This window comes from Mauremys reevesii, unplaced genomic scaffold (assembly GCF_016161935.1).
Source record: "Mauremys reevesii isolate NIE-2019 unplaced genomic scaffold, ASM1616193v1 Contig104, whole genome shotgun sequence".
In the NCBI taxonomy this organism is placed as follows: Eukaryota; Metazoa; Chordata; order Testudines; family Geoemydidae; genus Mauremys; species Mauremys reevesii.
Genome location: NW_024100721.1, coordinates 133379 through 149286, shown reverse-complemented (window position 1 = coordinate 149286; position 15908 = coordinate 133379). Strand labels below are relative to the sequence as shown.

Below are 15908 nucleotides of genomic sequence, written 5' to 3'. Positions count from 1 at the left end.
GCCTTGGCATGAGCTGGCACCTGGTCTGCCAGTGTCAGAAGAGGATCTGCCCTCTCTTATCCCCAGGTGTCTGTACTCGGAGCAGTACTGTTCAACTTATTCATAAATGATCTGGGGAAAGGGCTAAACAGTGAGGTGGCAAAATTTGCAGATGATACAAAATTGCTCAAGAGAGTTAAGTCCCAGGCAGACTGCCAAGAGCCACAAAGAGATCTCACAAAACTGGGTGACGGGACAACCGAATGGCAGATGAACGTCGGTGCTCATAAGTGCAAAGTAATGCACATTGGCAAACATAATCCCAACTATCCCTATAAAACGATGGTGTCTAAATTAGCTGTTACCACGCGAGAAAGAGATCTGGAAGTCGTTGTGGATAGTTCTCTGAAAACATCCACTCAATGTGCAGCGGAGCATTGGGCATCATTAAGAAAGGGACAGGTAATAAGACAGAAACTATCATATTGCCTCAATATCAATCCATGGTATGCCCACATCTTGAATACTGCATGCTGATGCGGTCGCCCCAATCTCAAAAAAAGATATATGGGAATGGGAAAGATTCAGAAACGGACAACAAAGATGATGAGGATATGGACCAGCTTCCATCTAAGAAGAGATTCATAAGATTGGGACTTTTCATCTTGGAAAAGAGACGACTAAAGGGGGATACGAGGGAGGTCTGTAAATCTATGACTGGCGTGGACCAAGTAAATAAGGAAGAGTTATATACTCCTTCTCATAACACACGAACCAGGGGTCACCAAACCAAATTAATAGGCAGCAGCTTTAAAACAAACAAAAGGAAGTCTTTCTTCACGCACCACACAGCCAACCTGTGGAACTCTTTGCCAGAGGATGTCGTGAAGGCCAAGACTATAACAGGGTTCAAAAAAGCACTAGATAAATTAATGGAGGATAGGTCCATCTATGGCGCTTTGCCAGCGGTATCCCTAGCTAGGTATCCCTGTTTGCCAGAAGCGGGGCATGGGCGACAGGGGATGGAGCACTTGATTATTCCCTGTTCTGTTCATTCCCTCTGGGGCATCTGGCATTGGCCGCTGTCAGCAGACAGGATACTGGGCTAGGTCTTTAACTTTGATCGGTAGCTGGGAAGACAGTCAATCAGACAGAACCCGTTCGACAAACCTTTTCATTTCCTTGTTATTGCCTGACTCCTTTAATTCATTTCCTTTTCCTTATTTCCCAGCAGACTGACTAGCCACCAGATTTGGGTGCTAGCAGAGGGACCTGACGAGCTCCTTCTTTTCGGCAGCGTTGAACACGCCAGGGCACAGTCAGATTCTGGATGTTCATCTGAATGTAACGCCTAGCGCTCACCTTTATTTCTGTTTCTTAGCTCTTTTGGGCCATCCATCTTTGGTCTGACCCGTAGGATCCCTGCATTAGGAGAGATGGCTAATTAATGAGCCCATAAACCTTGGAAATCAAATGAAACCTGAAGTCCGTAGAAGACCTCGAAAGGCCCTTGGGGGGTGGAGTGTGAGCTGAGGAAGAGTTCCCTGCACAGCTTACCTCTCCATTCTCATTTTCCTGTCCTGAGCGCAAAAGCCAGGAAGCAGCTCCGGGTAGGGAGGGGATACCATATGTGTGCAGTGGTTAGACAGGAAACAGCGAGGAACTGGACTCGTATGGAGTGAAACTGTAAGCATCTTCTGTATGCCTGATGACTGCAGGTTTGAGGGAGTTATGTGGGAAGTGGAGGCTTTCGGTGGCTTTCAGAGGAAATGTAATGGAAAGGCAGCCGAAAGTGGAATCCCAGGTTTTTAAACAATCCTCCACTAACACACCAAACAGCTCAGGTCTAGTTACTCATTGAAAATTAGAATAAAGTTACAGCAAGATTTCATCATAAATGAAGTCAAACCCTAAAGATTTCAGAACACAACTGCTATAAGGAGCCACGAGGGAAGCAATACAAATCAACCTTGCCTCAGAGAAAGGCAGTTAAACAATTTCTCTTTTTTAAAGCAGCATAATCTCCCCAAACGGAAGGGCACTGTTCCCGGAGAAGGGTCCTGGAGAGGGTTTTCCTTGTTGGTGCCGGCCATCCACCTCCCCGAAAGGCGGGAGCTAGGTCGACGGAAGAATTCTTCCGACCAAGGCGCGGACTGATGTAGCCGCGCCGATTTACGTTCCCCGTGCAGCCCAGGCCCGAGGGTCGGTGCGTGCTGAACAGTTAAGTCAAAACAGCTCCGTCCGTCAGAGGTGTGCAAAAGGGAAAACCCGCTCCTGGGCGACGCGGCCACGCCACCCTAACCCGCAGCGTAGCTAAGGGCATTCGGGGAGGCGGTGGGTGGGCCTCAAGCGACGGAAAGCCCTCCTCCAGCATGGGGTTGTGACAGCCTAGTCTCCGTTTCACAGACAGGGTGGCCACCAAGAGACAGGAACAGACAGCGAAAGCCAAAGTGGCCCCAGGGCAGGGGACGAGGCTGCCTGTTGGACGAGGAGACCAGGTGGGACAGGCGTTTTGGACAGGCCGTCCTCCCGTCAAAAGAGGAAGAGCCCGAGAAGAAGGGCCAGGCAAGAAGCTACAAGCAGGGAAAGAAGCAGAGCAGGCAGGCAGCTCCCCTTAGAGCCAAGGAAGGCACCGGTCCAAGCCCCCCAAAAGCAGACTAGAGAGCAGATCAGCTGCAAAAGAGTAGTGAAAGCCAAGAACACAGAGAGACCCAAGTAAAGTTTCAGAGCTGAGCTTTGCTTACAAGGAGGAACATGTGACAAAGATACCTAGAAGTACAGGGCCTGTGGAAAAGAGCACTCCCAAAGACCCAGAATAACAGCTGTTTTCCTGAGAATCTGCTTTGCAGTGCACTAAGCCTAAGCAGCCCACTATCGGTTGTCTGTTGTTCAAACCAATCACCAGGGGAGAGCACGAACGCAGTCCCCCACTACCACAAATTATGCAGTCGAGTTTCCCGCATTTGGGGAAATCGCAGGGGTCAGCACACCCGCAGTGCAATGGATGAGCCTCACCCTGGGAAAACCACCTTCCTGATCATGGTATCTCCCCTGCCAGGTAAGTATGAGTTCCTGCTACCCGGCCGCCACCCGCCCTCGCTCGCCCCGCACTTATAACACACGGGGCGGACCGCCGCGCCCCCACCGCCGGTCTCGCCCACACCGGCCCCCACTGCCGACAGCTGCCCCGATGCGGCCCCCGGAGACCGTCCCTTCCCCCCCCGAGCTCCCGGTGCCAAAGTCGGGCCCTGCCTGGCAGCCTGCGTCCGCTCCCACGATGCTCTGCTCGCAAACAGATCTGCATACCTGCTCACGCGGCTCCGCCCCTCTGCTCGGGCCCCTCCCCCTGCCCGCCCGGGCCGCCGCTCTTGCGTGCTCAGCTCTTTGAGCTCAGATGGGGTGTAGTGCTCAGATCGAGTGCGACAGACCTTAACTTTGCCATGTGAGGGTCATTCTAGCCCCATTACCTGGCTTGCTTATTTATACCTATGTGACGGTGCTACCCGTGGGAGCCAGCTGAGGTCACTCAATCAGGGTGAACTGCAAACCAAACGGGGCAGATAAACCCCAAAGGCTGGTGGTTATTCCAATACTTAGATTTACCAACCAGCACAAAACAGCTTCTACAGTACCTTACTGGTCACTTAGAAGTCCAAACCCCGCAGTTCCCTTAAAGTGCCCAGCCTCAGGCCTCCGTCCAGACACACCTGTCAGATATGATGATGATTCCTAAGAATCCTACTTCATCATATAAAATAAAAGGTTCTTCCAATCCCAAAGGATCAGCCACATACCCAGGTCCAATTATAACTTAGATCTTACCCAAAATACACGCTATAGCCAATTCTTATTAACTAAGCTAAAATTTATTAAAAAAGAAAAGAGAGAGAGTGTTGATTAAAAGATTAATCTACAGACAGACTTGAATTCAATTCTTGAGGTTCAGATACACAGCAGAGATGAGCTTGTAGTTGCCAAAAGTCCTTTGAGAAATAGTCCAGAGGTTATAGTCCAAGTTTCATATCCAGGGTGGCTCCAGTCAATGACTGGGGATCTCAATCCTTGTGGCTTAAGGTTTCCCCCTCTTGAAACCCAAAGCAGATCTGAGATGAAGAAGGATCATGTCCCAGGCTTTTTATACATTTCCAGCAGCCTTTCGGCCTGAGAAAACAATAGGCTTAACTCCTTCTCCCAAACATCCTGGCAATTAGCACAGAGTAATTTATCCATTAACAGTTCAGATACAGGTTAGCACAACCTTCAAAGAGACACATAGACAATAATACTATTTTACTCAAGTATCATTATAAATGTTAATATTCCTTTTTTTTGATCTTTGAATTAAAACTATAGCAATAGACAAGACTTGTTTGTTTGCATCCCAAGACCTGAGCAAACATCTCCCCTTCTACCTCTAACAATGCAGACTTGCATTTCAAAGCTCTAGTCATTTACATATCTTCCTAACCCGTCCTTAAGGTTCACCCATGGGTCAGGTCAGTCTATGAGTTAATTAACTCTTTCTGTTCCTGTCATCTTTCAATGAGATATCGTATCACAGTCATAACGTCACACCCCCAACGCAAAATTGATGCAGGAAGGGATGACACAAACATCACTGACTGCATCCCAAAAGCTCCCCATCCTGGGTTCTGTCTCATTACAGCTTGTAGTGGGTTAGAAGCCATGTCACTGTATAACAGAAATGGTTTACCCAACTCATGTTCAATAACATGATTGAATCTTTTTACGAACTTAAGGTAAAACTTACTTAGAACAATAGTGGATTGGATCTGCCCTGACACACCAGTAACCAAATCTGTCCTCAGCCCCTGAAGCACAGACTGCTCACTCACAGAATTATCATGGAGATGGTTTTGTTCCAACACCATTGTCTTTCCAACACACTGGCCACGCACAGCCACTTGGTTATGGGGCTGCTCAACTTCCTTAACAGCTTCTACTCCATCTGAGACCTTTTCAAAGCTGCCCACACTGGATCTCTCAAAAGGAAAGTCAGTGGATCCATTCACAACAGAAAATTTCTGGCTGTTGGGAACTGAAACTTCCTTGATTAAATCACTTTTACACCCTTCAGTTGCAGTAAACTGTTTGCACAGGCTACCAAGAGGATTCCTTTCCCTAGGAGCTTCTCTAAGCAGCAATTCACCCCTCACAGAAATTCTGCCCTTCCCCTCTTCACCTAGGGCTTGCTCTAAAGGAACACTTCCCTGATCAACCACAGATGCTTTCTGGGTCTCACTTACATTCAGAATCACCTCAGGCCCAACAGGCGGATTTCTACACAATCCCCTTTTAGGCACACCTACAGACTTTCTAGATAACAGGTTAGAAGCAATCTCCTTCCCTTGGCCATGAACAAGTTCAGGAATCTTTTCCTTCTTGCTACAAGTTGTCAAACCGTCAGTAGGTAACACACTTAAATCACCTTCATGCTCTCCTTGTGCCCTGGCTAGGGTATCACCCTGATCAGACAGAGTTGCTGCACCCTTTTCCAACCACACATTAGCAACTGGCAAACTACAAGCACCAGAACTGTCTGGTCTTTGGGACCTTGCTATGACACTAACTGGATGCAACCTAGTCACAGTGCCATTCTCCCCAGCAGACACAAACTCAGGACTATTCCCTTCCTGGGCTTTAGCTGTATTTACAACCAACTCCGAGACAACTGAATTACCCTTAACCATTACAGGCTGAAAGGCACCTTCTGTCTGCTCCACAGACACAGAATAGCCGGAGACACATTCTCTTTCATCAGGCACACAGCTTGGGACCTCATTTCCCTTGTCCCAGCACACAGGGCTGTTCACAGACAACTGCTTGGAGACCGAGATAGCTTCCTTCATAGGCAAGTCAATACCCCTGACCGACACAGGCACATTCCCTTCACTGTCACATTTCTCCACACAGGAAACAGGTAAGGGACAGGGACACTCATCTTCCACTATCCCTCCCTTCCCAAACTGCTGATTAGACAAAGCCATCAGCTCACAAGGCTGCCTAGGCTTCTTCAAACTTTCCCTACCAGGCACATTGCCACTCCCAATGGATAAGCTGCTGCTTTTTTCACTACACTGAGCTACTTTTAGCAAATCACAGTTACCCATTTCAGGTTCACTTCTACAAGCTGTACTAGCCACCAATCCATTACCCATCACAGATCTACCCTCTCCTTCCTCAGTTAGGGCTTTCACCTGACCATCTATTTTAATCTGCTCCTGAGAAACATTTTCCTCCCCAATGAGATCTGAGACATCAGACAGACATTCAGAAACTTCATTCCCAGACACACTGCTTTCTTGCACAGACAAACAGATATTTCCCCCCAGGTTAGAACTCCCATCTCCCCAGCCATAGCAAAACTGGTTAAACACAGAAAACTGCCCAGAATAATACCACATATCAACATTGTTATAAACTGGACTTTTAAGAGGATACAGTCTCTGCTGTTCTTCCATTGCTTTTTTGACTTGGAGCTGGAGTCTAGCAGTTTCTTGTTGCATCTTGTGAGTCTCCTGCTGCACCTTGCGAGTCTCCTCCTCAGCAGCCAGCAGCTTCAGACGCCCCTTACGAGCTTTTTCTTCTCTCTCAGCAGCCTCCTTCTTTCTTTCAGCAGCCTCTTCCTCCAGCTGGGCCAAGGCTTGCTTCTCTTTCATTCGAATTTCTGCCAGTTTTTGCTCATGTTCAAACTGCAGGCTCTCCATCAGGGCTTGCAGATTCCTTGCTTCTGCTGTTGCTCTCTGGCTCATGGTCACTGATCTTTAACCAACCAAACTCTCAATACCAAAATTCCAATTTGGATAGCGCGGGGTTCTGACCCAAAGCTTAATTGACCTGGTTCTGTGGATCCTGCCGACTACGCCACTGTGACGGTGCTACCCGTGGGAGCCAGCTGAGGTCACTCAATCAGGGTGAACTGCAAACCAAACGGGGCAGATAAACCCCAGAAGCTGGTGGTTATTCCAATACTTAGATTTACCAACCAGCACAAAACAGCTTCTACAGTACCTTACTGGTCACTTAGAAGTCCAAACCCCGCAGTTCCCTTAAAGTGCCCAGCCTCAGGCCTCCGTCCAGACACACCTGTCAGATATGATGATGATTCCTAAGAATCCTACTTCATCATCTTTAATGAGGCTAATGAAGGGCTAAGGAATAGTGATAGAGGGACCGATGGGAATGAAGATATGGGGGTAGACATTACGGTATCTGAGGTAGAAGCCAAACTTGAACAGCTTAACGGAAGCAAATCAGGGGGCCCGGATAATCTTCATCCTAGAATATTAAGGGAATTGGCGAGGGATATTGCTAGCCCGTTAGCGATAATCTTTAATAAATCCCTAAATTCGGGGATTGTACCGACTGACTGGAGATTAGCTAATGTAGTTCCTATATTCAAGAAGGGGAAAAAAAGTGACCCGGGGAATTATAGGCCTGTTAGTCTAACATCTGTAGTATGCAAAGTCATGGAAAAAATCTTAAAAGAGAGAGTGGTTCCGGAGCATGAGGCCGATGGCAACTGGGATAGATTACAGCATGGATTTACGAAAGGTAGATCGTGCCAAACCAACTTGATCTCCTTCTTTGAGAAAGTAACAGATTTTTAGACAAGGGAAATGGTGGATCTAATATATCTGGATTTCAGTAAGGCGTTTGATACGGTACCGCATGAAGAATTACTGGTTAAATTGGAAAGATGGGGATCGAAATGAAAATCCAGAGGTGGATAAGGAGCTGGTTAAAGGGGAGACTGCAGAGGGTAGTATTGAAGGGGGAACTGTCCGGTTGGAGGGGGGTTACCAGTGGAGTTCCTCAAGGCTCGGTTTTGGGTCCGATTTTATTCAATCTATTTATTGCTGACCTGGGAACCAAGAGTAGGAGTGGGCTGATAAAGTTTGCGGATGACACCAAGTTGGGGGGTATTGCCAATTCGGAAGAGGATCGGGATATTCTCCAGGGAGATTTAGATGACCTTGTAAACTGGAGTATTAGTAACAGGATGAAATTCAATAGTGAGAAGTGTAAGGTTATGCATTTAGGGATGTCTAACAAGAACTTTAGTTATAAGCTGGGGACACACCAGTTGGAAGTAACGGAGGAGGAGAAGGACCTAGGAGTCCTGGTTGATCGCAGGATGACTATGAGTAGGCAATGTGATGTGGCCGTTAAAAAGCTAATGCGGTCTTGGGTTGCATTAGGCGAGGTATTTCTAGTAGGGATAAGGAGGTGCTAGTCCCGTTATATAAGGCGTTGGTGAGACCTCATTTGGAGTATTGTGTGCAGTTTTGGTCTCCCATGTTTAAGAAGGATGAATTCAAACTAGAACGGGTACAAAGAAGGGCCACTAGAATGATCCGAGGAATGGAAGGCCTTTCGTATGAAAGGAGACTTGAGGAGCTCGGTTTGTTTTCCTTAACCAAAAGAAGGATAAGAGGAGATATGATTACACTCTTTAAATATATCAGAGGGATAAATACCAGGGAAGGAGAAGAATTATTTCAGCTCAGTGCTAATGTGGACACGAGGACAAACCGATATAAACTGTCAGTCAGGAAATTCAGGCTTGAAATTAGACGAAGGTTTCTAACCATCAGGGGAGTGCAATACTGGAACAGCCTACCGAGGGAAACAGTGGGGGCGAAGGACCTCCATGACTTTAAGATTAAGCTAGATAAGTTTATGGAGGGGATGGTATGATAGGATAACGGGCTTAGTCAATAGGTCAATTAAGTGCCACACTGGTAAATAGTACAATGGGTCAATGATATGATATAACCTTTTCCAGAGGGTTTGGCTGGAGAGTCTTGCCCGCATGCTCGGGGTTCAGCTGACCGCCATATTTGGGGTCGGGAAGGAATTTTCCTCCAGGGAAGATTGGCAGTGGCCCTGGAGGTTTTTCGCCTTCCTCCGAAGCATGGGGCAGGGGTCGCTTGCTAAGGAGTGGGTGGATCGGCTTATGTGGCCTGCATCTTGCAGGAGGTCAGACTAGATGATCATAATGGTCCCTTCTGATCTTGAATTCTATGATTCTATGATTCTATGATCATATAAAAGAAAAGGTTCTTCCAATCCCAAAGGATCAGCCACATACCCAGGTCCAATTATAACTTAGATCTTACCCAAAATACACGCTACAGCCAATTCTTATTAACTAAGCTAAAATTTATTAAAAAAGAAAAGAGAGAGAGTGTTGGTTAAAAGATTAATCTACAGACAGACTTGAATTCAATTCTTGAGGTTCAGATACACAGCAGAGATGAGCTTGTAGTTGCCAAAAGTCCTTTGAGAAATAGTCCAGAGGTTATAGTCCAAGTTTCATATCCAGGGTGGCTCCAGTCAATGACTGGGGATCTCAATCCTTGTGGCTTAAGGTTTCCCCCTCTTGAAACCCAAAGCAGATCTGAGATGAAGAAGGATCATGTCCCAGGCTTTTTATACATTTCCAGCAGCCTTTCGGCCTGAGAAAACAATAGGCTTAACTCCTTCTCCCAAACATCCTGGCAATTAGCACAGAGTAATTTATCCATTAACAGTTCAGATACAGGTTAGCACAACCTTCAAAGAGACACATAGACAATAATACTATTTTACTCAAGTATCATTATAAATGTTAATATTCCTTTTTTTTGATCTTTGAATTAAAACTATAGCAATAGACAAGACTTGTTTGTTTGCATCCCAAGACCTGAGCAAACATCTCCCCTTCTACCTCTAACAATGCAGACTTGCATTTCAAAGCTCTAGTCATTTACATATCTTCCTAACCCGTCCTTAAGGTTCACCCATGGGTCAGATCAGTCTATGAGTTAATTAACTCTTTCTGTTCCTGTCATCTTTCAATGAGATATCGTATCACAGTCATAACGTCACAACCTACGACTGTCTTTAACTGTTGTATGCGTGATGTACCCTCACTGCTTGCTGACTGTATCTTGAACTCACCCACAGTATACCCCACATTGGGGACATTGCACACTGTATAAGTTATGTGCTGTCCAATACCAAAGTACTAGCATCCCCCTATACTCTGTATGTCACCCCTGATGACCAGTAACTGATGTTACAAACTCTCTGTGCTTCTCGGCCTTCTGGCTGGGAAAGCATTATCTAAATTGTATCTATTCTTAAACATTTTCTAATAAACATTTAAAACTAAAATTGCCCTATACTCTGTATGTCACCCCCGATGACCAATATCTGACATTTCAACTCTCTGTATCGTTCATTTTCAAATATTTTCTAATAAACTTTTAAATCTTGGCCTATCCAAGTGCTTGGCCATGATCAAGTGTCTTGATGTTTTTGGTCTTTTGGCCTCGAGATGAAAACCTTGTCTGTGTCTTGGGAACCTTGAGGTAAAAAATTATCTAAGTTGTAGCGGGTCCCGTCCCGGGAAGCCAGGCCATCAGAGAGGCAGCGTGGCCCACCTGCTGCTGGGGAAAGAGTGCAGCTTGCATTTCGCTTCTCTCTCGCTCTCTCCCCACCGGAAGTTGGTCCAATACAAGAGTGACCTCCCCTGCCTTGTCTCACGTCAGTTTCTCCTCAGGGCAGAAGGTCGGGTGTTGTCAGCCACTCTCCAGAAACTGGACGGCCACTCGATCCATTTGTTACCTGCCAAGTGAGGCTGAGTGCACTGGCAGGCAGCGCCGTTGAAGAAGTGGAAGATTGGACAAATGACCAGGGAGGAGTATAAAAATATTGCTCAGGCACGCAGGAGTGAAATCAGGAAGGGCAACTCACGCTTGGAGTTGCAGCTAGCAAGAGATGTTAAGAGTAACAACAAGAAGGGTTTCTTCAGGGAGGTTAGCAACAAGAAGAAAGTCAAGGAAAGTGTGGGCCCCTTACAGAATGAGGGAGGCGACCTAGTGACAGAGGATGTGGAAAAAGCTAATGTACTCAATGCTTCCCCACCCTCCCCCTTCGTGATTTTGTCTTCACGAACAAAATCAGCTCCCAGACTGCTGCTCTGGGCAGCACAGCATGGAGAGGAGGTGACCAGCCCTCTGTGGAGAAAGAAGTGCTTCGGGACTATTTAGAAAAGCTGGATGAGCACAAATCCATGGGGCCGGATGCGCTGCATCCGAGGGTGCTAAAGGAGTTGGCGGGTGTGATTGCAGAGCCACTGGTCATTATCTTTGAAAATTCATGGCCATTGGGGGAGGTCCCAAATGACTGGGAAAAGGCTAATGTAGTGCCCATCTTTAAAAGAGGGAAGAAAGAAGGAGGATCCGGGAACTACAGGCCAGTCAGCCTCACCTCAGTCCCTGGAAAAATCATGGAGCAGGTCCTCAAGGAATCAATTCTGAAGCACTTAGAGGAGAGGCAAGTGATCAGGAGCGGTCAGCATGGATTCAGCAAGGGCTAGTCACGCCTGACTAACCTAATTGCCTTCTGTGAGGAGAGAACTGGGTCTGTGGATGAGGGAAAAGCAATGGATGTGTTCTTCCTTGACTTTAGCAAAGTTTTTGATACAGTCTCCCACAGTATTCTTGTCGGCAAGTTCAAGAAGTTTGGGCTGGATGAATGGACTATAAGGTGGACTATAAGCTGGCTAGGTCCTCGGGCTCAACGGGTAGTGATCAATGGCTCCACGTCTAATTGGCAGCCGGTCTCAAGCGGCGTGCCCCAAGGCTCGGTCCTGGGGCTGGTTGTGTACAATATCTTCGTTAAGGATCTGGAGGATGGCGTGGACTGCACTCTCAGCAAGTTTGCAGATGACGCTAAACTGGGAGGAGCGGTCGATACGCTGGAGGGTACGGATAGGCTACAGAGGGACCTAGACAAATTGGAGGATTGGGCTGAAAGAAACCTGATGAGGTTCAACAAGGACAAGTGCCCAGTCCTGCACTTAGGACGGAAGAATCCCGTGCACTGCTCCAGACTAGGGACCGAATGGCTAGGCAGCAGTTCTGCAGAAAAGGACCTAGAGGTTACAGTGGAAGAGAAGCTGGATATGAGTCGACAGCATGCCCTTGTTGCCAAGAAGGCTAACGGCATTTTGGACTGTATACATAGGGGCATTGCCAGATCGAGGGATGTGGTCGTTCCCTTCTCTTCGACGTTGATGAGGCCTCATCTGGAGTACCGTGTCCGGTTTTGGGCCCCACACTGCAAGAAGGATGTGGAAAAACTGAAAAGAGTCCAGCATAGGGCAACAAAAGTGATTAGGGGGCTGGAAGACATGATTTATGAGGCGAGGCTGAGGGAACTGGGATTGTTTAGTCTGCAGAAGAGAAGAATGAGGGGGGAGTTGATCGCTGCTTTCAACTACCTGAAAGGGGGTTCCAAAGAGGATGGATCTAGACTGTTCTCAGTGGCCCCAGATGACAGAACGAGGAGCAATGGTCCCAAGTTGCGGTGGGGAAGGTTTAGGTTGGATCTTAGGAAAACCCTTTTTCACTAGGAGGGTGGTGAAGCACTGGAATGGGTTCCCTAGGGAGGTGGTGGAATCTCCTTCCTGAGAGGTTTTTAAGGTCAGCCTTGACAAAGCCCTGGCTGGGATGATTTAGTTGGGGATTGGGTTGGACTAGATGACCTCCTGAGGTCCCTTCCAACCCTGATATTCCATGATTTGAAGCTGTTCCCATGTATCAAGGTGAGCTGCAGCTCAGCGAACCCCAAGGATCTGAGCAAGGCGAGCTACTTTGCAGCAGAGGCAGACCAAGCGGCAGGTACAACGTGGGGTCGCACCCCGGCCGGCAGATAGAATCTCATGTGCGAGATCCCGGCTCCTGTTACTTTGCAAAGTGTGTGCGTTTGCTCCGGGTTTTAGCTGTGGGCCAAGTGCCCTCTGGCTTCTCGTCCGGGCTCCATCCTCCATGCGCCTGGGCATCAGCGGGACTGTCTCAGGAGAGCAGCTGCCCCATCCCAATCTCCGCCCAGCCGGGGAAGGAGCAGAGGCAGCCCGGAGAAAAGACTCCTTTGAGCGCCGGAGACGGCCAGAGCATCTTATTTGCATAGCCACAGTGCATTGCGTGCAGCGAAGCGAGTCCCTGGTCGAGGGGCTGGTTTTGCTCCCTGTGTCCCCGGTTTCGATGATCCAACTCGGGCTGCCAATCGGTTCAATTCCATTTCCTCTGAAAGCTAGCGGTGTAGCGGGCTGGGAGAGTAGTCACCCGGACTTTTGGGAGCGTAGGCAGTTGCCCCGGCAGCGCCTCTGCCACGAGTTCTACATACTCTGCTTTCTCTTCAGTTCGTATAAATCTTTCGCCTTTTACTAAAGATTTCCGTGGAGAGGAATGTTGATGAGTTTGTACCCAATTTTTTAAGGCTTTGCTTTGGCAAAGCTGTTGCCTGCTGTGAGAAAAACAGAAGAGTGCTCCCTGAGCTGGTGTCACTGGCTGAAGCTTTTCTATAGTATGAAAAAAGTATAGTAGGGGGCACCTGGCATTGGCCGCTGTCAGCAGACAGGATACTGGGCTAGGTCTTTAACTTGGACGGGTAGCTGGGAAAGACAGTCAATCAGACAGAACCCGTTCGACAAACCTTTTCATTTCCTTGTTATTGCCTGACTCCTTTAATTCTTTTCCTTTTCCTTATTTCCCAGCAGACCGACTAGCCACCAGATTTGGGTGCTAGCAGAGGGACCTGACGAGCTCCTTCTTTTCGGCAGCGTTGAACATGCCAGGGCACAGTCAGCTTCTGGATGCTCATCTGAATGTAACGCCTAGCGCTCACCTTTATTTCTGTTTCTTAGCTCTTTTGGGCCATCCATCTTTGGTCTGACCCGTAGGATCCCTGCATTAGGAGAGATGGCTAACTAATGAGCCCATAAACCTTGGAAATCAAATGAAACCTGAAGTCCGTAGAAGACCTCGAAAGGCCCTTGGGGGGTGGAGTGCGAGCTGAGGAAGAGTTCACTGCACAGCTTACCTCTCCATTCTCGTTTTCCTGTCCTGAGCGCAAAAGCCAGGAAGCAGCTCCGGGTAGGGAGGGGATACCATATGTGTGCAGTGGTTAGACAGGAAACAGAAAGGAACTGGACTCGTATGGAGTGAAACTGTAAGCATCTTCTGTATGCCTGATGACTGCAGGTTTGAGAGAGTTATGTGGGAAGTGGAGGCTTTCGGTGGGCTTTCAGAGGAAATGTAATGGAAAGGCAGCCGAAAGCGGAATCCCAGGTTTTTAAACAATCCTCCACTAACACACCAAACAGCTCAGGTCTAGTTACTCATTGAAAATTAGAATAAAGTTACAGCAAGATTTCATCATAAATGAAGTCAAACCCTAAAGATTTCAGAACACAACTGCTATAAGGAGCCACGAGGGAAGCAATACAAAGTCAACCTTGCCTCAGAGAAAGGCAGTTAAACAATTTCTCTTTTTTAAAGCAGCATAATCTCCCCAAACGGAAGGGCCCTGTTCCCGGAGAAGGGTCCTGGAGAGGGTTTTCCTCGTTGGTGCCGGCCATCCACCTCCCCGAAAGGCGGGAGCTAGGTCGACGGAAGAATTCTTCCGACCAAGGCGCGGACTGATGTAGCCGTGCCGATTTACGTTCCCCGTGCAGCCCAGGCCCGAGGGTCGGTGCGTGCTGAACAGTTAAGTCAAAACAGCTCCGTCCGTCAGAGGTGTGCAAAAGGGAAAACCCGCTGCTGGGCGACACGGCCACGCCGCCCTAACCCGCAGCGTAGCTAAGGGCATTCGGGGAGGCGGTGGGTGGGCCTCAAGCGACGGAAAGCCCTCCTCCAGCATGGGGTTGTGACAGCCTAGTCTCCGTAGCACAGACAGGGTGGCCACCAAGAGACAGGAACAGACAGCAAAAGCCAAAGCAGCCCCAGGGCAGGGGGCGAGGCTGCCTGTTGGACGAGGAGACCGGGTGGGACAGGCGTTTTGGACAGGCCGTCCTCCCGTCAAAAGAGGAAGAGCCCGAGAAGAAGGGCCAGGCAAGAAGCTACAAGCAGGGAAAGAAGCAGAGCAGGCAGGCAGCTCCCCTTAGAGCCAAGGAAGGCACCGGTCCAAGCCCCCGAAAAGCAAACTAGAGAGCGGATCAGCTGCAAAAGACCAGGGAAAGCCAAGAACACAGAGAGACCCAAGTAAAGTTTCAGAGCTGAGCTTTGCTTACAAGAAGGAACATGTGACAAAGATACCTAGAAGTACAGGGCCTGTGGAAAAGAGCACTCCCAAAGACCCAGAATAACAGCTGTTTTCCTGAGAATCTGCTTTGCAGTGCACTAAGCCTAAACAGCCCACTATCGGTTGTCTGTTGTTCAAACCAATCACCAGGGGAGAGCGCGAACGCAGTCCCCCACTACCACAAATTATGCAATCAAGTTTCCCACATTTGGGGAAATCGCAGGGGTCAGCACACCCACAGTGCAATGGATGAGCCTTACCCTGGGAAAACCACCTTTGTGATCATGGTATCTCCCCTTCCAGGTAAGTATGAGTTCCTGCTGCCCGGCCGCCGCCGCCTCGCTCGACCCGCACTTATAAAACACGGGCGGACCGCCGCGCCCCCACCGCCGGCCTCGCCCACACCGGCCCCCACTGCCGACAGCTGCCCCGACGCGGCCCCCGGAGACCGTCCCTTCCCCACCCCGAGCTCCCGGTGCCAAAGTCGGGCCCTGCCTGGCAGCCTGCGTCCGCTCCCACGATGCTCTGCTCGCAAACAGATCTGCATACCTGCTCACGCGGCTCCGCCCCTCTGCTCGGGCCCCTCCCCCTGCCCGCCCGGGCCGCCGCTCTTGCGTGCTCAGCTCTTTGAGCTCAGATGGGGTGTAGTGCTCAGATCGAGTGCGACAGACCTTAACTTTGCCATGTGAGGGTCATTCTAGCCCCATTACCTGGCTTGCTTATTTATACCTACGACTGTCTTTAACTGTTGTATGCGTGATGTACCCTCACTGCTTGCTGACTGTATCTTGAACTCACCCACAGTATACCCCACTTTCATAGGCGGCAGGTTT

General features: G+C 48.8%; 3 non-coding genes across 3 annotated transcripts; 1 reads left to right on the top strand and 2 right to left on the bottom strand.

Annotated features, from left to right (window-relative positions):
* Positions 1-2881: 2881 nt before the first annotated feature.
* On the bottom strand, positions 2882-3045 carry LOC120392594. Its single transcript, XR_005591734.1, has one exon. It is a non-coding gene; the product is annotated as a U1 spliceosomal RNA (small nuclear RNA).
* Positions 3046-13175: 10130 nt separating this feature from the next.
* LOC120392595 lies at positions 13176-13291 on the top strand. Its single transcript, XR_005591735.1, has one exon. It is a non-coding gene; the product is annotated as a U5 spliceosomal RNA (small nuclear RNA).
* A 1931-nt stretch (positions 13292-15222) lies between these two features.
* LOC120392596 lies at positions 15223-15386 on the bottom strand. The gene has a single exon (XR_005591736.1). It is a non-coding gene; the product is annotated as a U1 spliceosomal RNA (small nuclear RNA).
* Positions 15387-15908: the final 522 nt, after the last annotated feature.